This window comes from Dermacentor variabilis, chromosome 5, assembly GCF_050947875.1.
Source record: "Dermacentor variabilis isolate Ectoservices chromosome 5, ASM5094787v1, whole genome shotgun sequence".
In the NCBI taxonomy this organism is placed as follows: Eukaryota; Metazoa; Arthropoda; class Arachnida; order Ixodida; family Ixodidae; genus Dermacentor; species Dermacentor variabilis.
In genome coordinates, this window is record NC_134572.1 from 139,421,701 (window position 1) to 139,445,377 (window position 23,677).

Below are 23,677 nucleotides of genomic sequence, written 5' to 3' on the forward strand. Positions count from 1 at the left end.
TTTATTTGACAGAAGTCTAAGGTGTTCCTGATTCTATTTGCGATTACCTTAGTAAATATTTTGCAGGCAACGGACAGTAAGCTGATCGGTCTATAAGTTTTCAAGTCCTTGCTGTCCACTTTCTTATGGATTAAGATTATGTTGGCGTTTTTCTCAGATTCCGGTACGCTGAAGGTCATAAGGCATTACGTATACGAGAAAAACAGCATGAGGAAATTCCGCTCGCTGCTGCTGCCGCGCTTTCTCTCGGCAGTGCTTTGACAGCGAGTGTTCGCGGTCATCGAGTGTGATGTGTTCATGTTTGCCTGTGCGTGCTGCCACTGTGCTTGTTTATTAACGATTCTTTGGAAGTTTATGCGGCGAATGAATCTACTCTCCTTACCGAAGTAAGGAGAGTAGCTTTATTTCCCGCATTTGCTGCGCTGCGCTTCCAAACTGGCTTCACGCTGTTGAGGAGTTTCTAAGCTACGGCGTCCTGCCTCTTAGAACTGAATTCTCGCAAGCCGCCTAGCACATTCCTCGGCAGTATATTGGGCTCGCGAAGCCCGCGCGTTTTGCCAGGCTTGTTCAGTTTGTACCAGTCGCTTGTCGTGCACTTCAGTGTCGGTCGACTCGTTTGTCGGCCTGCAGCTGCTTGCGTTGCTGCTCTCTCCCTCTCGCTCGGCGCACGTCCCCTCGGTCACGAGATGCAGCCGATACTTCCACAGCGTTCACTAAACCCCTAACAAGTGCCAGAAGAGGTAAACCCAGCGCGCCTCCACCTCCCTCCCTCCCTCCTCCGCTACACTTCGCCTCGTTTCTCCTTCCCCCCTTCGTTCAACGTTACCTACACATTCCTCTAGGTGGCGTTAATTTGCCGCGCGCTCAGCACGCTCCTTCGTAGTTTCCCTGACGCGCGATCCTCTTACCCTTCACGCGCCTTTCTTCTTAACCTCTTCAAACAAATATTCACCGATTTCACTAGCAGGCCAGGTACGCTTGCGTGTAATATGAATCTAGTGGGGAGGGTAGGAATCTCATCCACATGCTGTAAAGAAGAGTGAATCGAAAAGCACAAACGAATAAAAATAAATGTAATTTTGGGTTCGTTGATTAGCGGCTGATAGATATATTGTGTACTGCCATTTTTATAGTGTGGCAGGCTAGTAAAAAATATCGCACAGATTAAAACAATCGTTGTTTTAGTAAAACACACCCTAAAGGGTTCCGGAGATTCGGCGAAATTGCGAGAATCCGAGTGTGTCCTTGAAGTATTTGTGTGCTGTCATTTGGTCAGCGCCAAAGCGGCATAAGCTATGGCTCAAAAAAAAAAACTGCACGGCCAGATGCCAGACGGGCGCCGTGGCGACGCAGTGACGGCAGCGTGGCTTTCTGGGAAAATAATGTGAGGGCAATATATGGCGGCGGTCGCTTTCAGCGCAGTCAGCCAAGCTGCCTGTCGGCGCCAGCCCGTCATAAAAAGCAACCCACGCGAGATTTTACGTGCATTCGGCAACGCAGTGTTCACGGTAGATGACGTTTATATATTGCGAGCTGCCACCAACACACGGCTTTCCGTTGACTGAAACATGGGACTTCGAGGCGGCGTTGATCAGTTCCGCTGACGCCAGCGTCTCCTCTGCTGTGATTCAATGCTTCTTGCTTACGTTTCTTATCAATGTAATATTGAATGTGCTGTCGCAGCTTACGAATGCCAGTGGCTTGATTTCTCAGATTTGTTTGGTTGACTGCCCATAAGTTTGACTGAGCTTCCTTTATTTGCGCAGTAGTTTATTATCTCATATGACGCTGCCGTATGTAGAAGTGTGCCGGCCGAAGACGAAGACAATGACCGGAGCGCCAGCTCACCAAAAAGAAGTCAGAAGTGCGAGCTGAGTTGGTTTGGAAGTGCAGATTGAGCCGAGGAATCTGCTCCTGTCTTGTGGGAGCCCTCCACCCTTGCAGCCTCAATGATACCATTTCGAACCCGAAAACCTTACTATCTGCAAAAAATACACAAAATAAATTTTGCGAAGCCAAACAGCTATAATTAGGAATGACTCCCGTGTTGATATTTGCATATGCTCGTGGCACTTCGCTGACTCGTCGTCAACTGCCGATATGTGCAATACTGCAAGAACTTCAATCTCAGCCTCTTTCACTCATCCAAGAATGAACTCGCGTTCCCGACGTATTCCTGCTAAGGAGATTCTTTCTGATTGTTTCTTTTTGCGGATATTATATTCACTCAGCCAAAAAAAATCCCGTCTGTATGAAGTATATATTTCACATGGCAATGACACAAAGAATAATCTGTGCGGAGAAACCAGTTTTAAACATGGGAAACTGCTTGAAACAGGCACGTAAGTGAACCTAATGGGCTGGCGCATTGATACGAATTGTGTTGGCATTGTAAAGCGTACATATAACCTTGTAATTGTTTTGGCCTATTCCGTTGGGCGAACAGGAGCATCCGAAAGCGTCCCCAAAGTGTTCTCTCACGAGTACCTGCGTTCCAATGGGCAAACAGGAGCAGGAGCGGTGTGACCCGATGGCCGAACAGGAGCAGCTTGGCCAGACCGAGCGCATTCGAGAGCAGTTCGAGCTGCTCCCGCGCGAGAAGCATAGTGAGAAAGAACACGTCGCATCTTTTATTTTGATTGTGTTTCCGTCATTGTGGTTGAGAGTGCGGCAGCAACTGCGGCTGGAGAGCGAATATGGTATGATGATTGCTGCGGGAAGGTAAACAATGCGGTCACGTAGTGCATGGAACGCTTCAACGGGGGAGCGGTCGTTCACACTCTTGTTTCGCTGCTACTCTGCTCCTCTCTGCTCTTTGCCTTCGCTCCTTCTCTGTCACTGTGATGCGCCAATATGTTTCACCCACTACATGCAATTACGAATCCGCCGGTTCTGCCAAGATTGCATAACTGGTCCATGTTACCCATTTGTATAAAATTAGCCCAAATGAAGTTTTGTTATACTTGGGCTTTAAATATGACCGTAGGCACTTTTCTAAACACGTAGAAGTGCTTCCTTTTGTAGTTAAACAATTTCATGAAGTGTTCTTCTAATCCAGTTGGAAATTATGTCGACTTCAGTGATTCCTTAATTAGTGATATTAGTCATTCGGCACGACGTTTCTTTATTATTACGGCGCAGATATGCAAATGCTGAAAGACATCTATTACGTTTCAATTCAGCAGAGCAATAAGGGCGGTGGCGGCGCGGGTGCCACTTGAGACGTCCAGGCTGGCCTATGCGCAGCCTCTGTCTCTTTTCCGGCAACACATGCGTGCGCGTGTCCTTCAATTCAACGCTTTGAGGTTTGTGAGCATGGAGACATATGCAAGCTACCGGAAACCAGCAGCGTATGGAACATGTAGAGCGAGGACAACTCTGTTTGCTTGTTATGTAAGCCGTAAAGGCTCCGACAGAAATATATTTGAGATGAACGTACATCGGCCACACTTGTTTGCTTTCTTTCAGAAGGCTCATTCAACAGAAAACATTTTGTAACATATGAGCGGTTCAACGCGATGTCACAAGAAGACATCATCACCAATTTTGTTGGTATGGTTGGCATGCAATTATCAGAAAGCGTGTAGAAAAAAAAACAATTCGACTGCTCCGCGTTTGAGGCATTGATTGCATTTAGTAAAAATTTCCAGAAATTCAAGAAAAAGTAGATGTTGCCCTCTGATAAGGCTCCCATTTTGTTGCCTCGGAAAAGTTATTCATTGGTGTCTTTGGGTTAACGTCCCGCCGCCTATAATATTACGCTGCTTATAGATAAATAATTAAAACTTAATTGGGTAGCTTTGAGTAATCAGTCGATATGCATTTAAATTATGCGTGCAAGTAATATCCCCCTCCTCGAATCGACCAGCTTATGAACTAGCATTTTGCTATCTGCCACAGGCAACCTTTAAACATTTTTGAAAGTGTTCGCTGAAACACCCCGTAGAGCCGTTTTAGTGAGAGTGTGCATACGGGGGGGGGGGGGGGGGGTGGAGGGGCATTCTCGCTTGAGGCCGACAATACACAGCCTGACAAGTCCCGAATTACGGGAGACAACGCAGCTGTCATTTTTTTTTTAAATTTCCATAGCATTGCGCCACATCTACAGAACTGGAGTATTGCTACGTAAGTGACGGAGAGTTCAGAGTGTAACGGCAAGACCGCAGGCCACGCAACTAGGGGGATAGGCGAGTCACTTGCCACGGCGCGCGACCAATGGCCTCCGCGTCGTGATAGCAATAAGTCGTGCAGGGATGATGGCGTCTACCCGTCAGTCTGCTACGCTTCGTCGCGCCGCTACTACCTCTTTAAGGTCCGGTCGGTGTTATTACTTCCACCTCGTCGGCAGCGACGCTGAAGCGAATCTCCTATATCTTGGCCTCCGATACTCTGCTCTTCCTTCCAAGATCAAGTCGGCACACATACGAGCGTTCTGTCCAACCATGTGTGATACTTCTGTTGCAAGTCCTTTTCGTTTACTTTCCTAGCATACCAGGTTCATTTATCCCGGATCAGTTCTCTTCCCACCGAGTTTGTTGTATATCAGGCCATCGGTCTGACATACAGACGAGATGATTTCTCCCCATATGCAGAACCACCACGACGGTGAAGGCCGTTCCCGCCTAGAGAGATACTATTTGTACCTCTAGCCAAGGAAAGGAAATGATGGGGGCGCAAGTGACTCTTTCTTTAGGGGCTACACGGCCGCAGGGGCGCCACAGAAAAGAGTATCATGGGGATTGTATTTTGAGCTGTTCTTCCTCTCGCCGCGATTTTGCTCTCGTCCCGGAGACTTCGTGTCCACGGACAGGGGAAGTCACGAGCGATGGACGCACACCTTTTTTGCACGTCACAGCAGGAAGCTAGTGCAGCGCTTTCTTCACCTCTGGTTCAGTCTCTCTGCGAAGTTTCTAGAGCGGTGCTTGGGCGTCTGCGCAGCTCGTTCTTATTCCTTGACATAAGGCAGGCACTGCAAACCTCAGGTTGCACGGGAATGGGGGTTATCAAAACGAGCGTGCTTCTCAAGAAAGACTGCTCCGTTGTTGCAAAATTATTTCTAACGCCGAATGATACGAAGCTGCGTACATTAGTTTTCATGTACAAGATTAAAAGGCGAGGTCGGGCATCATCGTTGAGCGGAATTCTTCAAGACCGCTAGCGGCGTGATGGCAAAGAATGAGACTGACGACCCTCGCGGTCACGGTGATCGGCTTCAGAATGGTGGTATCGAGGCTGCACGGCTAAAAGGCTGTAAACGTTGGTAGCTGGTGTCGGTGCGGCTGGAAGTCTCATATCGGGTTTCTCATGAGACGAAGATTAATGGTTGTTACAACAGCGGCCGACGTGAGCGACACGGCGACAGTGGAAACAAATCGGCCGATCATCTGCAGTCCGTCACTTTGCCGGGTTACGAGGGCGTGTGTGGAATCCTTGGTCCTGAGGTGGCAATCTACGGTGAAAGTCAGTTTGCGCAGAAAGTGAAAACAGCGGAACGCGGATTCGCGACTTCCTACCGCATGGTGAACTGAATCGTCGGAGTTGAAGAAATTGAGAAATCGCTCAGGCTATTGTTGAGAGCAGCAGCCGTCGTCGCTTCGAGTTCAGGGCGAAGAAGCCGTGCAAGCTATGGCGGAGGTCTCAGCGAAAGACGAGGGACCAATTCCGTCTTCGCACGAGGATGTCACAGCGGTGGTTGACTGCCAAGGAAATGGCATGCCTAAAACGTGGCTCCTGACATCCCGAAAGTGCCATCATCTCTCAATTATGTCATCGACAAGCACATAATTTATGCGCATCGGTAGGTTGATCGCGTCGTCTGCTACTCCTTTCAACACGTATCACAACTCGTCTGATTCCGACATGACAGTGTCGCCTCCGACAGATTGCCAACACGTCCTGACTGTCGGACATGGTCGGTACCATATACGTCTGTGCGCGTGTAGACCGCATTATCTGTGGCCACATTTAAACGCACGGCGTTCCGGAGCATCTCACGCAGCTTTTCTTACAGGTGTTGTAGTTTCCAAACTCCTCCTCGTATTTTCCAATCATTCATACATTTCCAGTGAATTTTATAGTTTTTTTATTTTCTACACAGTGTATTTCACTTTCTCTGTCGTATTCTCTCACATATTAGTTACTCAAGAGAACCTTCGCAGCTTTATAGTGTGTTGTTCTGTTATAAAGATGTTGCAGAGGGATTTCTCAAATTTTGACATGGTCACTGGGGTGTTCGCTAAGCAACAGATGAACACTGTATAATCCCTATCATGTCCCTTAGCAGATGCTACTCTTGAGAATGAAGTTTATATTTACCCCTTGATGATCTTGTGCCGTCATCTTTAATTAAAAAAGCGCGGAGGCGTGCACCGGAGCACGGATAATCACGGCGACGTCCGAGAATAGGTTAGCCCTAAGCCAGCACCACGAGATTTGCAGTTAGCTGGTCTTAAAAAAAGCGGGCCGCCTGTTGCGTTGCTGCAAAGTCTGCTCGCGAAACAATTAATTCATGTACGCTCGGGCTCGAATGTGATTATCAGAGCAGCGGCTAATACATACAAACCGATGTAGAGGGAATTAATTTCAGTGGTGCATTTCGGCAATGGGATGTACGTGACTGCGGCCTCGCTCGGGAACATTTATGAGACGCGGCGCCCGGCTCTCCAGCTTTTCTCACTCCGACGTTTTGTATTAAGCTGTGCGAACGATACGTATGAATAAGAGAGTCGTTCCCCATTTCACAGATGGTAATTACAAAGCATACTTTCGAAAACGTTTTGTGTTGCATATCTTTTTTTTTCTCTGTAGAATCAGCTGCTGACACCACTGATGAGCCACGCGTATCCATTTCCAGCCATGTTTTCCAAAGCAGACCAGAAGCACCAAAAGGTAAGGACAATGAGATCGCCTATTTTTTGTTGAGATTCGCCTAACGTCTGAAGTTAAATATCGTTCGCAGAGGAACTAAAAAATTTCGTATGTTGTTATTATCCTAACTTTTACTTGAATAAGATAATATATTAACCGGAAATAATCAGAAGAGCGCCTTTTTTTATGAAGTGAGTAAACGCCATTGCCTAAGCCCAAAAGCAAAGAGGTAACATTGACCCCAGCACTTGCCACGCGCTTCCTTTGTCTACGCAACCTATCGCGCTGCCTCACGAAGTGTCGCTACCGTTGATTGCCGGTTGTTTGGTTCCTTAAACATTTGAGTATCAGTTAATGAGCATTTGTAAATCATCTTGTGATCTCCAAGTTTGTTTGTTTTTTCGAGCTTCATGCACCTATCATGCAGTGCAGCGTGCTATGCAGAGCAAGAAGGATTGCTTGCAGTGCAAGGGGTAAAAATGCGGCCTTTGTTTTAAGAAGGTGCAGGTTATTCGGTTCTTAACCGGTGCTAAGGCGAACAGCACGAAGGCGGGTCATTAAGGCCTGAAGTTTGAGTCGGTAGTTGGTTCTCCGTGCAGCGGCTTTTCCAGTGTACCTTTTCCCGGCTGCTATTCGCCTGCCTTATCTGGCCGTTCACAATAGCACTCGCACGAAAGCGTATCCCTCAATCGTATCCCGGCTCGCGTGACAGAGAAGTGCTCTGCAGAGATCGGCGACAAAAGCAACTCACGTCTGCAGAATCACGGATCATTTTTAGTTGTTCTTCAGCTTCCCTATAGACGCGACTGTGGGCGATGAATCGATGTAAGGAAAGAACTTGTTCCGTTTGGCGTTAATCAACGTCCGCATAAAGCGTTGCTCCTTATTCATATTTGAGGAGAATTTGAGAGGGGAAAGTGTGGGGAGAGAGAGAGAGAAAATGAGAGGGAATGAGAGAATGAGAGGGAATCGGAATGAGGGGGAATGCAGAGATACCGCAGAAGCGAAGGGAATTGTCTGCTGATGCGCGCGAAAAAGGCGGACTTTGTTTGTCCTTGTAGCTATTTGTGTGTTTGCCTTTCTGGTGAAGAAAAGCAGGATAACGGTAATGAAAGATACAGCTCGACGCCCCTCGAATTTCTTCCTCTTGAGGGATAGTCGATCAATCTAGCGTGCTAGCATCGTTATTCATAGCTGCTTCCGTTTCACAATGTTCCTGAAACTCTTTTGTTTTTTCGGACTTTTCCCGATTAATCCCTCTGATTCATGTTTGTCCTCGTCTCCGGCATTCTGTGGAGCGCGCTTGCTCCCCCCCCCCCTCACCCCCGCCTGCAATTAAACCAATGTCATTTTGTTTCCGTCTGGTAGCAATTAGCCTGATAGCTGATTTAAAAGTAGTAGTGGTTGGTGCATGGTGCACGCAAATGGGGACGGAGGATCGCTCCGGAAACGCAAACCCGTTTGCTTCCCCATTTGCTTCCCCTTGTGCTTTTCTTGTTTGGTTGCGCGACTTAGCGCATGCAGTCTAACCTTGTTTTGTCGAGAGCAACGCAGCATCTTTACTTGTCGCAAGCTTAATTCTGAGTAGCTGGTGGAAATCAGTAAATATAGGGAGTGACGAAGAAGGGCTTACACTTGTGTGATAAACTTAAGCTCAGATGCTTGTGCACAGCAGTTTAGTGGGTGCAGGCAATCATGGCGGCCTAATTAGGTAAGTTCTAGAGAGCGTTTGCGTCCAGGCATGATATGGTTTATAACAATAAAATATCGCCGCCCATGTACTCCGTACAGATGGTTAACAAGTGACGCTGGAACGCGTTACCCCTGTGTTTATCATTGGGTTAATCGCGAGCATTCATTAAACGACTGCTTGGTTGGCTGCTGGATCCTTGTTATGCAGTTGCTGGTTGCGCTCGGCCGCACAACCTTGTTCTTGTGCCAGGGCTGGAGCATCGGCACAGCTTAGACGAGTTCGTTCGCGGTTCTGCTCACGGAAATATTCATCGAAAGCTGCCTGCTCTTTAGGACTACGTATGACGCACGGACAGGCCGCCATTGGAATCTGAACCTGGCAACGTTTAACGTTAGAACGCTATCTAGTGAGGCGAGTCTAGCAGTGTTATTGGAGGAATTAGAGGGTAGTAAATGGGATATAATAGGGCTCAGTGAGGTTAGGAGGACAAAAGAAGCATATACAGTGCTAAAAAGCGGTCATGTACTGTGTTACCGGGGCTTAGCGGAGAGACGAGAACTAGGAGTCGGATTCCTGATTAATAAGGAAATAGCTGGTAACATACAGGAATTCTATAGCATTAACGAGAGGGTAGCAGGTCTTGTTGTGAAACTTAATAAGAGGTACAAATTGAAGGTGGTACAAGTCTATGCCCCTACATGCAGTCATGATGACCAGGAAGTCGAAAGCTTTTATGAAGACGTGGAATCGGCGATGGGTAAAGTCAAAACAAAATACACTATACTGATGGGCGACTTCAATGCCAGGGTAGGCAAGAAGCAGGCTGGAGACAAGTCAGTGGGGGAATATGGCATAGGCTCTAGGAATAGCAGAGGAGAATTATTAGTAGAGTTTGCAGAACAGAATAATATGCGGATAATGAACACCTTTTTCCGCAAGCGGGTTAGTCGAAAGTGGACGTGGAGGAGCCCGAATGGTGAGACTAGAAATGAAATCGACTTCATGCTCTGCGCGAACCCTGGCATCATACAAGATGTAGACGTGCTCGGCAAGGTACGCTGCAGTGACCATAGGATGGTAAGAACTCGAATTAGCCTAGACTTGAGCAGGGAACGGAAGAAACTGGTACACAAGAAGCCAATCAATGAGTTAGCGGTAAGAGGGAAACTAGAGGAATTCCGGATCAAGCTACAGAACAGGTATTCGGCTTTAACTCAGGAAGAGGACCTTAGTGTTGAAGCAATGAACGACTACCTCATGGGCATCATTAAGGAGTGCGCAATAGAAGTCGGTGGTAACGCCGTTAGACAGGAAACCAGTAAGCTATCGCAGGAGACGAAAGATTTGATCAAGAAACGCCAATGTATGAAAGCCTCTAACCCTACAGCTAGAATAGAACTGGCAGAACTCTCTAAGTTAATCAACAAGCGTAAGACAGCGGACATCAGGAACTATAATATGGATAGAATTGAACAGGCTCTCAGAAACGGAGGAAGCCTAAAAACAGTGAAGAAGAAACTAGGAATAGGCAAGAATCATATGTGTGCGTTAAGAGACAAAGCCGGCAATATCGTTACTAATATGGATGAGATAGTTCAAGTGGGTGAGGAGTTCTATAGAGATTTATACAGTACCAGTGGCACCCACGACGATAGTGGAAGAGAGAATAGCCTAGAGGAATTCGAAATCCCACAGGTAACGCCAGAAGAAGTAAAGAAAGCCTTAGGAGCTATGCAAAGGGGGAAGGCAGCTGGGGAGGATCAGGTAACAGCAGATATGTTGAAGGATGGTGGTCAGATTGTTCTAGAGAAACTGGCCACCCTGTATACGCAATGCCTCATAACCTCGAGCGTACCGGAATCTTGGAAAAACGCTAACATAATCCTAATCCACAAGAAAGGGGACGCCAAAGACTTGAAAAATTATAGACCGATCAGCTTACTGTCCGTTGCCTACAAAGTATTTACTAAGGTAATCGCAAATAGAATCAGGAACACCTTAGACTTCTGTCAACCAAAGGACCAGGCAGGATTCCGTAAAGGCTACTCAACAATAGACCATATTCACACTATCAATCAAGTGATAGAGAAATGTGCAGAATATAACCAACCCTTATATGTAGCTTTCATTGATTACGAGAACGCGTTTGATTCAGTCGAAACCTCAGCAGTCATGGAGGCATTACGGAATCAGGGTGTAGATGAGCCATATGTAAAGATACTGGAAGATATCTATAGCGGCTCCACAGCCACCGTAGTCCTCCACAAAGAACGCAACAAAATCCCTATAAAAAAAGGCGTCAGACAGGGAGATACGATATCTCCAATGCTATTCACAGCATGTTTACAGGAGGTATTCAGAGGCCTGGAGTGGGAAGAATTGGGGATAAAAGTTGATGGAGAATACCTTAGCAACTTGCGATTCGTTGATGATATTGCCTTGCTTAGTAACTCAGGAGACCAATTGCAATGCATGCTCACTGACCTGGAGAGGCAAAGCAGAAGGGTGGGTCTGAAAATTAATCTGCAGAAAACTAAAGTATTGTTTAACAGTCTCGGAAGAGAACAGCAGTTTACGATAGGTAGCGAAGCACTGGAAGTGGTAAGGGAATACATCTACTTAGGGCAGGTAGTGACCACGGATCCGGATCATGAGACTGAAATAACCAGAAGAATAAAATGGGCTGGGGTGCGTTTGGCAGGCATTCTCAAATCATGAACAGCAGGTTGCCACTATCCCTCAAAAGGAAAGTGTATAACAGCTGTGTGTTACCAGTACTCACATATGGGGCAGAAAAATGGAGGCTTAAGAAAAGGGTTCTGCTGAAATTGAGGACGACGCAACGAGCTATGGAAAGAAAAATGATGGGTGTGACGTTAAGGGATAAGAAAAGAGCAGATTGGGTGAGGCAACAAACGCGGGTAAACGACATCTTAGTTGAAATCAAGAAAAAGAAATGGGCATGGGTCGGACATGTAATGAGGAGGGAAGATAACCGATGGTCACTAAGGGTTACGGACTGGATTCCAAGGGAAGGGATGCGTAGCAGGGCGCGGCAGAAAGTTATGTGGGCGGATGACATTAAGACGTTTGCAGGGACAACATGGCCACAATTAGTACATGACAGGGGTAGTTGGAGAAGTATGGGAGAGGCCTTTGCCCTGCAGTGGGCGTAACTAGGATGATGATGATGATGATGATGATGATGATGATGATGATGATGATGATGATGATGATGATGACGCACGACCTACCCATTTGGGAGCGGCAGAGAAACTGCTGAGCATGCGCTCGGCTGCGACGGAGTGCAGCGATGTCACTACTGGCGCAGCTAAGCCAACACCCCCTAGGCAGCACACGGCCTTTTCACTCTGATCCGTGACATCATGTTACCTAGTCCGACTGCCATATGATCTAATGGGGCTGCTCCCAAGTAGGCAACAGTGATTTCGACATCACCGCTTTCATCTCGGCAACCTTGTCAATGGAAATGTCGGGCCAGGTAGCTTGACGTCATGAATCGGAGAAAACAGGCCTTGTGCTACCTAGGTGACCTTGGCTAATCGCACGTCTCTCTTTCTCTATTTCTCTGTTTTTGTTTTTTCGCGCATGTGCATGGAGTTGCTCCGGAGGAGTTTTCGGCGTATAGGCGACCGACAGACGCATGGGCGGATGCACGACCCGGCCAGCCATATACAATTTTGCTATCTTATTAGGAACACAATTTGAGCGGTCTAGACGCGAACAGCTAAGCAGTACGAACGACCCCGCTGAAGGGAATCGCCAGCAGTTTCGAACAACGTGATCTTGATGCGGCCCGATCTACTTCTATCCAAGCGCCGCCACAGCATTTTTCGTCGTCGGGCGCCTCACTGCAAAGCATGCGCTGCTGCGGCCTCTCGCCCCACTCAACCGTACTCTAGTACACTATAGGATGGCTTGACAAAGCGTTCGCTTGCCAAAGCAAGCTGCATGCCGTAATGCTAGCTCCCTGATTTTGAAGTAACCGCTTTCATCTCGGCAGTCTTGTCAATGGAAATTTCGGCCCAGGTAGCGTGAGGTCATAAATCGGAGTAAACAGGCCTTGTGCTATCTAGGTGGTGTTGGCTACTCGCGCACCTCTTTCTCTTTTTTCTTTTTCGTGCATAAGTGTGGGGTTGCGCCGGAGAAGTTTTCGGCATACGGGGGACCGACAGCAGGGCGGACGGACGGACGCGTGAATCGGCTAGCCATATACATCTTCGCTTTAAAACAAAGTTGGGCGGCGAGTCAGCCTCCAGTTGAAATACACGAAAACAGTCTTCGTCAGCAAGTTGAGCTAAGTATCGGGTGTAGGAATCATAATTTATTCGTAAAAGCCCACAGTGTATGAAACGACACGCCTGCTTCTTCCACTAGAGGCGCCAAGTTTCAACGACAGCGTCTCAAAAGGCAAGCTGACACGAGGGAGCAGTGCGAGAACGCTCGCCTACCATAGACATCATCGGTACGGCCGCGCAGAGGTACACCCACAGCGCAGTGGTACTGTATGGTGGTATCATCGGTACCAACACCACTGGTGCCACAGGTACCGATACCACATGTGCAGCCGGTATCAATTTCACCGGTACCACTCAGTGGTACCACAATAACCGATACTACAAGGAACCCCTGTACCATCAGTACGAAATCTACCTTCGAGATTGGCGCACCTTTGTAGCCTGTACTACATCCGGCCCACGAAAGGGACTACAAACATACCCGGTAAGAAAAACGCGGAAGTGGGGGAGGACTCAACCAGAAAGACTGCATTGAAACAGAAAGACTGCATATATCCCCTGTTCAGAACTGCGAGCAAATGTATACGAACCACAAGTTTGTTAGAAAAACTGGATTTCTTCGTAATTCAGGCGCACAAACTGAAATTGACGACTGCACTGAAAAACACGCAATGCAGAGTTGGGTCTGCAATCCTCAATACCAAGTAGGATGTAGCATTCATAGGCAAATAATCCCTCTTTCCTATGCAGCGAGAAATTCTGTAACCATCGCCTAGTGGCACGTTTTGTACATTGTTATTGCCACGAGGCCCTTCAGGGAAGCAAGGATTTGAGAGTTATGTATATTAAATGCGGCTTCTTCGTGTGTAAAAGCTTCATGTTTCATTGATTGTTTGCTTTCCATTTTCTTTTCTTTTTCCCATTTTGAAAACTTAAGTTCCGTAACACTACGTCGAAGTGTTTCATGAGCAAGAATTTGGCGTGGCCTTTAAGTTAATGGCGCCCTTTTGTGCGGCATGAAGCGATTTCTAATTTCTTGATTTTGGGAACCTGAAGTCGTCCCAGCTTGCCAACAAAACAGCCGAATATTATTTCTTGAGCTGGAACACATCGTCAAGATGACTTCCTCCCTCTGCCTAAAATTCTTGCGTTAATGTTTCGTGCTGAGCAAATTAAAAAATTTCTGATCACGTTCTCACGCCGTATACATATATTGCCCTATGATTAGAGTTATGAAATGTAGAATGAAATATTTGCTTTCAAGAAACCGGACCATACAAATGCAGATATAAAAATTGAAACGCTAAGGAGATTGTTGTACTATCGTTTTTATGCACTTTTAATTCACAACTGCATGGTTGCGTCTATTTAGTGGAACACAGAAACAATATATATATGTATACTAACAAATGGTAATCTATTCAACTACCGATACATACTTTACATTTGTGCCTTTTAGTGTACGCGTACTTCAGACAATTTTATTTTTTCAAGAAGCTGACTTCTTTGCAGAGAGTTGCGCTTTTGCGCCCTCGTAGTAATACTTCAATTTTTTTAAAGTGACTTTCAACTCTTTCTTATTCTCTAATCGTTCGCGTCAGTGAACGTAGCAATTAACAGCTATTAAGGGCCGTGCAACCTCTGTTACTATTATTAACGGACTCAAGCGGCAATTTACTTACGCGCGTCAAATAAATTAGGTTCATATTTCTCAATTTTTTTTTCGTTCGTGTGGTATTGTGCAGTCACGTTCACTCTCGCACCAGCATGCTGAACGGCTGGCACCTCTTCTTATAAAGAGTTGAATAGTTGTAGCGTAAGTATTTCTTTGCTACTACGTGCTTTCCCGTGTGATGTACTATCTCAATAACTTACCTTAGATATCATATGAAATCTTTATTCGGGTGTCGCCCGCCGTGGTTGCTCAGTGGCTATGGTGTTGGGCTGCTGAGCACGAGGTCGCGGGATCGAATCCCGGCCACGGCGGCCGCATTTCGATGGGGGCGAAATGCGAAAACACCCGTGTGCTTAGATTTAGGTGCACGTTAAAGAACCCCAGGTGGTCAAAATTTCCGGAGTCCTCCACTACGACGTGCCTCATAATCAGAAAGTGGTTTTGGCACGTAAAACCCCAAATATTATTATTATTGGAAGTGTCGCCACTGCATTCTTTGACACTGACTAGTAAATGCCACTAGGAGACTGCGCATACATAACGCGTGTACGAACAGTTAACACATACGAGTACTAGTCGATGCGTGTTTGCTGTCTCTCCGACGCTTTTATCATTCACCCTGTAATGTATACCCGATTAGTTATTTCCGCGACTACACTAATAATAATGTCTCAGAGTGGGTGTAGAATGCTTGTATCCTCTCATATTCTAATTTATTTGACAGCAGATATTTGTCTGGATCCGCCACTTCTAAGATTTTCCGCTACGCTGCCTATGTTTGCTTACACTTAGAACATGCCTCCCTGTATGAAGTCTTCATGACACTACGTTTATACGGGATACACGAGTAGTTCAAAACCATTCTATCCACATTTTGGTGTATGAAACTACGTTCTAATTCCAACATTCGGCCTTCCATACTGTGACTCTGTAGACATGTTCTATGTAGTGTTAAGTAGCCGAATTAAAGACGTTTGCAGCAACTTCGCATCTAAAAGGAGCACTTGACGGCACATGTCTATTCAAGCAGGCAACACCTGGCCTCTTACCCGGTTACTACTTTACAGGAGTTCGTTGCAATCACGGCTGGGCTTAAAACTCCATACATAAATAGAATCCATTGGGTTCGAAAGGAATGCCACATTTCCCATTCTTTTGCGTGCAATTCTTCCCATAAGCATTACCTTGGGAGTTACCTTTTTTCAACCAGTTCCACGACCTCCTCCGTGAAATTATAATTACGGGCGTTCAAAACCTTAGTGCGCCATCGCTACCTCGCTATGGCCGCTGTCTCGTCTGCTTGAGATGTCAGCTGATACGTAGTAACTGAAGCCCAGAGCCCTCTCCATACCATTGTCACCCTCGAGCACATTCCATTATTTTCTTCTTTGTTCTCTGCGCTCTCACCTCAAGCGTTTTGTTGCTCTTTCACTCGGAGCTTGGTTCGCAGCGGTAGCAGAAATTTAAGGAAATGACATTTGGCGTGGCGTACCAGGAATCGAAAAACTATAAAGAGAGTAAGACCCATCCTCCGCGCTCTCGTTTTGCAGTCTTTGTTGATATCAGGAGAAGCCGGTTCACGCGAGAGTCCCACGGCTTCTTCGTTTAACTCTTTATAGACGAGAGTTTCCCTACACGCAACGCAGCAAAAATATATATATTTTTTTGCTTGTGGATCTCAAAAGCAACGACCTCGATGGTTGAAATAACTGTTCTCTCTCTCTCTCTCTCTCGCCAAGTTTCAGTATTGAATATGCAGTTTCTGGCTAAACGTCTTTGGCCAACACTAAATGACAGGCAGGAAGCGTCATTTCCTGGTTTAGAGTAGGAGCACTGGACTAGGAAGAAGTTTCGGCATGCTGCTTACTGTCTTTCGAAAGGAAGGTCAGAGGAGACAGGCCGATGCAACATATCCAGCTGCAGTGGGGTAAGTCACAAATGTGATCTAAAGCAAGTTAAATGTTGTACGTGACCTGCGGCCACGTATAATGTGCGCTGTCTATACAAATTGAAAACGAAGCCTTAGATAACTTAGGGTGAAGCCAACTTCCAGATTCCGGCCTGGACTTTTCCCCCAATTACTGAAAAAATTTCCGCGAACTATGGTTGCGTTTTATTGATTATGGTTATTTTGATGTGTTTGTGTGTGTGTGTGTGTGTGTGTGTGTGTGTGTGTGTGTGTGTGTGTGTGTGTGTGTGTGTGTGTGTGTGTGTGTGTGTGTGTGTGTGTGTTTTACAAGAAATGAAAACAAAGTGCGATAATCATGATTGACAGACTAAAACAACACATGTGGCGGACAGAAAGATAAGAGGTTCACGCTGTTATTCGCCACGACTGTCTTCACCCCCTGACTGGAAAGTCAAACTTGCTTTTGCCTTTTTCTCCCTGTGAATTTCTCCGTGTTGCTAGTGACTCGGTTTTGGTCAAACATATGTAGCAATATCAACTAAAGGCTTTTATTTCGAAAAAGCCGATCATCTTTCTTATTCACGTCCGCAACAAGTCGTGTAAACAGGATGAGTAAATGGGTTACGCTGCTACGCTTTTGAATTTTTATAATTATCGTGGTCAGACTTTGCGCAACACAATTTCCTTCTCTCTCGCTCTTTACCACATTAGTTCCGTGTGTTCTTTTAGTTCCTAGGACGAGTACTGAAGGATTAATAAGCAGATCGTGCAATGACTGGCTGAATGTTAACGAGGGACCTGTGCAGATCCCGAGACATCAATGTGTTCCTTTTCCTCAGTCTTCAACGTCACGGTGGGACGTTTCGTTGAACACTTTAAATAAGACAAACAAGGAGCATGCAGCAGCGTACCTGACGCATGAAGGCCCATACTCACTCTGCAGAAGGGAATTAGAAACATGATTTCGGACGCTGTTTCCCCAATTGCAAACACTTGGGCGAAAACAAATGCGAAAGTTAACACTTCTAGATCTTAGAAGGAGGAACATTCGCATAATAAAGAAACGTTCCCATATCTTGCGCCCCTTGTTGGCGAGCGGCTTGCTTTCTATCAATTCCGTCGCATTTCCGGATCACTGCTACCTTACAATCTCTTTTCGGTGACAGTGCACAGTGAGCGTTTGTCCTAATGCGAGTGTTTCATCGAAAAAATGAAATTAAATGTAAAGCTACGGGGAGTGAGATCAATGCGAAGAGCGCGTGTTTGCGGCACGTATGTTGTTGAGAAAGAACAATGGGGCTTTGGTGTTGTGCCCTCGTTTTCTCATCTTCTCGACTGGCAACATAAAGGAGAAAGCATCAAAAGAGTGATAGCAGTCGTCGCACAACATCGGCTTGCGGGCGCTATCGCACCTGCTTGCTTCGGTACGCTAGCCTGCAGTGTTACCACGTCTTCGAAGATGGAGTGGCAGCACTGTCGGCCGAAGCTGCATTTGCGAGCTTGGATCCCCGGCGATGTGCTTTATGGGTCACGCAGGATTCCGCTGTTCGGCTACCCGCTCACGAATGCGATCCGGCACGCAAGTTCTTAGAAAATAGCAACGCCAATTGCTGAGGAAGAGCGAGAAGCTGGGAACCCAGAAAGGATCAATTCTTTTGCCTCTCCTCCATTTCGTCGTCCGGTCCGCTCTTATGTCCGCCCATAGACGCTGAACTATCAAAAGCGAGCCAACCTTTAAGAAGTCAAAATTTCCCAATATTTCAACGCGTTCTCAGAACAGACACTTGATGTTAGGTAACGTATTCCACCCTAATGTGTGGTCATCTTGTGTCCGGAGTTTGCGAAGAGGCATAGTAATGCCGCAAGGAGAAGGAACCGGCAGGGCTGCATCTGAAAGGGTCTGAGGAGCATAAATCCTGAGATTGTTTACCATTCCTGTTTTAAAAATATAAGCGCTCCCACCTTTGGTTAGAGAACCTTAGCAAAACGTTGTGTCGCTTAGAACTGAGCAAACTATAGAAGGCCACATTATCTCAAAGGAGAAAGTTAATGTGACCCGACGGTCGTTTAACAGGGCTTGTGTTTTCCATGACTGAGATACAGCTACCGAGTTGGTTCATCGTGATCGCACGTGCCTGCATGTTAAATGCCTTCGAATCCAGGCATAGAAAATCTGAGCGTTAAGTTTAAACGCATTGCTTAATTAGGTGATATTTCTGTTTCAAAAGTGCTCCACCGAGTACTGAATTGGTGAAACTATTTTTAAACAAAAGCCGCTGCACAGACATGAATTAATTCTGGAGGCCTCCCAATGTTAAAATATTCTAGCACCACAGGCGGGTTCTGATATTTAGTGGCGCAGTATCAGTCTTATTCGGGTGAAAGATGTGCTAGACAAAATACTAACTACTGAAGCGCAGCCAAATGCTGAATCTTCCAACCGGAATATCGATCGTATTCTTGTTATCCGATATGGTTTCTAGTGAAAAAGATACTTCTACTGAATAATAATTAAACAAATTCAGTGGATATGTAGTTTTAAATGCGAGCAACATGCGTAGAAACTCCTAGGAAATCCCAAATCCATGGCTTGAACCACGCTCACGACATTGCAAAGTGTTGTTCAGGAGTTCACTCGACGCCCGTCCTGCCTCTTCGAGGAGCGAAATGTAATGCTCAGGAGCAGGCCACCGTCAATTAGAATATCTGTATAGAGGAACGCTTCCAAAAATTTTTAAATGTGCCTGTGTCACATAGCACAACTCTAGTTCATGAGCTGGTCTACTAGAAGAAACGGACACTACTTGCAGAAAAAAAAATTTAATGCATAATCGAGTAATTAACGAAAATTCGCAAACCCGACGTGGTTGCTCAGTGAGTATGGTGTTAGGCTGCTGAGCACAAGGTCACGGGATTGAATCCCCACCACGGTGGGCGCATTCCGATGGGGGCGTAATGCGAAAACACCTATGTACTTAGATTTAGGTGCACGTTAAAGAACCCCAGGAGGTCGAAATTTCCGGAGTCCTCCAATACGGCGTGCCTCATAATCAGAAAGTGGTTCTGGCACGTGAAACCCCATAAGAAGAATAAAAATTCGCTCATTATGTTCTTACCTAATGACCTTATGGCCGATATTGTAATTTACAATTTTTAGCCGTGGACGGAGCAAGGCGCATCCACTTAGAACGAATTCTCAGTATGACACCAGTTTCGAGATATTAATTCCCGGACTTTGCGAAGAAATGCATTGACGTTCCAGTTACTTTTGTTCTTCAATGGATCAAACAACGTTTTGTTCACAAAGAAACAGGAACGCCAGCGCACTTCTCCGCAAAATTCTGGAATTAATATCTCGAAACTGCTGTCATCCTGAGAATTCTTTCCAAGTGGATCCGCCTTGCGAACTCCACGGCTAGAATTTGTAGGACGGAAGGAAGGAAAAAGTGGAGAAGGAAAGGTGGGGAGGTTAACCAGTTTGGCTTAACCGGTGTGCTACCCTAGACAAGAGAGCGGGATGGGGGATGATAGATGGGGAGGAGAGAGAGAGAGAGCTCATAACACAGCACACACATCGTCAGTAACAGTCCGTCGCTCTTGCGCGGAACGTGACATCACTGTCACAGCCGCTTGTCCAAGCCCGTCTCTTTCATAAACCGAAGTAGTCCCTTTTTCGCCTTCAGCTGTTATGTCTTCTGTCGGCGATATGTAAAAATGGTTGGAACTGACAACGGTCTATTGTCAAGATGCACTAGAACGGACGCCAGGGACTGTCTCCGAAGATTATATTCAGAACAGTCGCACAGAATGTGGTATAGCGTCTCCTCGCAAAGACAGGCATTGCAGAGAGCATTGTCAGCCATTCCAATGCGAAATGAGTAATATTTCGTGGAGGCTACCCCTAGCCATAAGCGATAGAGCAGAGTGGCCTCACATCGGCTGAGTTAAGTTGGCATAAAGAGATGCATCAAAGAGGGCAGGTAGTGTTGACGATTGCTCCGGTTGGTCTGGATGCTTGGTGTGCGCCATAGAGAGAGCGTGATCTCCTGTGCAAGCCCTCAATGTCTGCTGGCTGCGTCAGACCGTGAAAGTGGTATGGCCTCTTCCTGTGTGTCTTCAAGAGCTGCCCGTGTGGCATAATCGGCGTCTTCGTTTTCTATGACGCCGCAGTGACTTGGAAGCCGCCGAAACGTCACGTGGTGTCCTTGCTCATGTGATGTATGGAGTAGGCATCTAATATCGAATACGAGCTCTTCGAATGGCCCGCGACGCAGAGCTGATAGCACAGATTGTAGGGCTGCCTTTGAGAGACTGAAGATTGACCATTGTCGTGGTGGTTCCCGATTGACGAAACAAAGTGCAGCTAGTTCCGCAGATGTCGAAGTCGTTGGGTGGTCAGTACTAAAGCTGATGCTAATAGCTCTTGCTGGGACACCCACAGCACCGGACGAACACTGGATGTTTGTAGAACCATCAGTATAAATATGTACACTGTCCACGTACCTCTCGTGCAGAAGAAGCAGAGACAGTTGTTTCAGCACAGGCGACAACAGCTCAGACTTTTTCCCGATTCCTGGCACACTGAGATGAACTGTGAGGCTGATAAGACACCAAGGAGGTATCGATGGTTTAGATGCAGCGGTGAAGCCCGATGGAAGTTTGTCGTTGTACATGACGATAGTTCGAGAGAATGATGCTTGGTGCCTGTCTGAAGGTAGTGATGCAAGGTGGTGATAGGGGGCATGTGCAAAATGTCTGATTTGCGTTCTCAGGGCTTCCACCGTGATGTGAGTTTACATTGGATGGTCCCGAGCAATCGCAACAGTTGTCTCTGTTGACGTGCATCTGGGCAAACCAAGGCAAACTCTGAGTGCTTGAACTTGTGCTGCTTGCAGAACACGAATATTTGTCTTGCAGGTGTTGTTCAGTACAGGTAGACTATATCGTAAAAAAACGAGAAAGAGAGCTGTGTAGAGTTTCAGAATTTCGTCTACTGTCATCCCCCACGTCTTTCCTGTCAAGTATTTAAACAACTGGAAAGTTCCTGTCAGGCGCCGTTTAATGTAGGCCACGTGCGGGCTCCAACAGAGGTCTCGGTGAATAATTACGCCAAGAAATCTGTGGGTTCTGACATAGGAAATTGTCCCCTCATTGATTGAGATGACATAAGGCGCCATTGATTTGCGTGTAAATGCCACTAGTGCGCATTTTTCTGGTGATATGCTGAGACCTTGTTTACACAGGTAGCTCGCTGTCAAAGTAGCCGCTCTTTGAAGCCGCACACGTATCTGAGGACGTGTGACTGCCGAAGTCCAGACACAGATGTCGTCTGCATATATTGAAATTTTGATGGTAGTTGGCAAGTATTCAGCAAGTCCAACAAGAGCGAGGTTGAATAGCATCGGGCTGAGAGCACCGTCTTGAGGAACGCCCCTGCTGGTATAGCGTCGCGTAGTTGGGCCATCGTCAGTTAACACATAGAATGACCTTGCAGATAAGTAAATTTCAATCCTAAAAACAGACTCGACAACCTAGGCCAACCGTCGCAAGAGTGTCTAGAATGGCCTCGTGTAATGCGTTATCGTATGCCCCTTTCACATCTAAGAATAAAGCTGCAGATAAACGCTTACGGGACCTTTCGTGCTGGACATATGAAACGAGATCAATTACACTGTCACATCGGAAACCAGCCATGAAATTCGGATAAATCTTGTAGTGTTCAAGATAACATTCCAGGCGGCCAAGGATCATCCGTTCCATTATCTTTCCTCACAGCTGACCAGCGTTATTGGGCGGTAAGAGGTGAGCTCTAGTGGGGATTCTTCCTGCTTCAAGAGTGGCACCAGGCGGCTTACTTTCCATTCGTCAGGAACATTTCCCTCCTGCCATGAGGAGTTGTAAAGACTCAACAATTTATTCTGCGAGTATTCTCCGAGACAACACAAGGCTCGGTATGATATACCATCTGGACCCGGAGATGATGAGTGCCTGTAGAGAGCTAGTGCCGCCTCGAGCTCCTCCATTGTAAAAGGAAGGTCCATGCGGTAATCACGGGAATGGGGGACGTTATATCGAGCTGGAGGATCTGGACGAGTCACTTGGTCTGTGATTCGCGCACAAAAGTGTTCTGCGACATCGATGTCTTGCCGTCCTTAGAAAGGCGGGAGCGCCTTGAATGGAAAACGCGGTTCCGGAAAGCAACGCAGACCCTGCACCTTTTTCCATATGTGAGACAGAGGCTTGCTAGGGTCTAGTGTCTGGCAAAACGTTGCCCAACGTTCCGACGCTAATCTATCCATACGATGCTGAATCTTCGTTTGCATCCTCCTGGCTGCGCTAAGGTCATGGATTGATTTTGTACGCCGATATCGACGTTCCGCGCGGCGACAAAGTACTCGAAGTCGTTCTAATTCTATGTCGAAGTCGTTTCGCGTGGAAGAGCTCATCATCTGGCGAGTGGCGTTTTGCATCGTATATTTAATTGTTTGCTCTAACCCAGAGGGTAGGCCCTCGCGGCAGACATTTTCCATATCAGATTTGAAGTTGTCCCATTGAATCGTCCGAATCGTATTCCGTGGGGCGGATCTAGAGGACAGGCCTTTGATGTTCATATAGGTGGGAATGTGATCACTCCCATGTGTCTCAATATTTGGAAACCACTTCACACATCTGGTGAGAGAGTTGGAGACGAAAGCAAGGTCGAGGCAGCTGCCGTATGTCACGCCTCGAAGAAAGGTGGGGCTACCATCGTTCAGGAGAGTAAGGTCATAGTTGTAGGCGATGCTTGCTAGTCTTCGTCCTCTTGCATTTGTCCTTGCACTTCCCCATGCTGAATGGTGTGAATTGAAGTCTCCTATGATGACCCATGGGGTGGGACAAACACTCAAGATATCCGCTAATCTTTTAATGTCGAAATTGCTGGGAGGCGATATATATACGCCTATGAGAGTAAACAAGAGTTTGTTCTTTTTAGCTGTGATGCATATATATTGATTGTCGTCGTGGGCGCAATTGGTTGCAAAACAATGGTGAGTTCACGACGAACAAAAACGATGATTTTGCTGCATGCACCATTTGTTGATGATATGATAAATTCATACCATGACAGTCTGATTGGTTTCGACAAGTTGGGATCACAAATGACAATGAGTGGAAACACATTGGTGTACACAAACTGACGAAAATATGAAATTCGTGATTTTAGCTCTCTGGCGTTCCACTGGATGACGGACGCTGCCTTGACTTCTTTTCGTAAGGATGGCGTATGGGTGGCC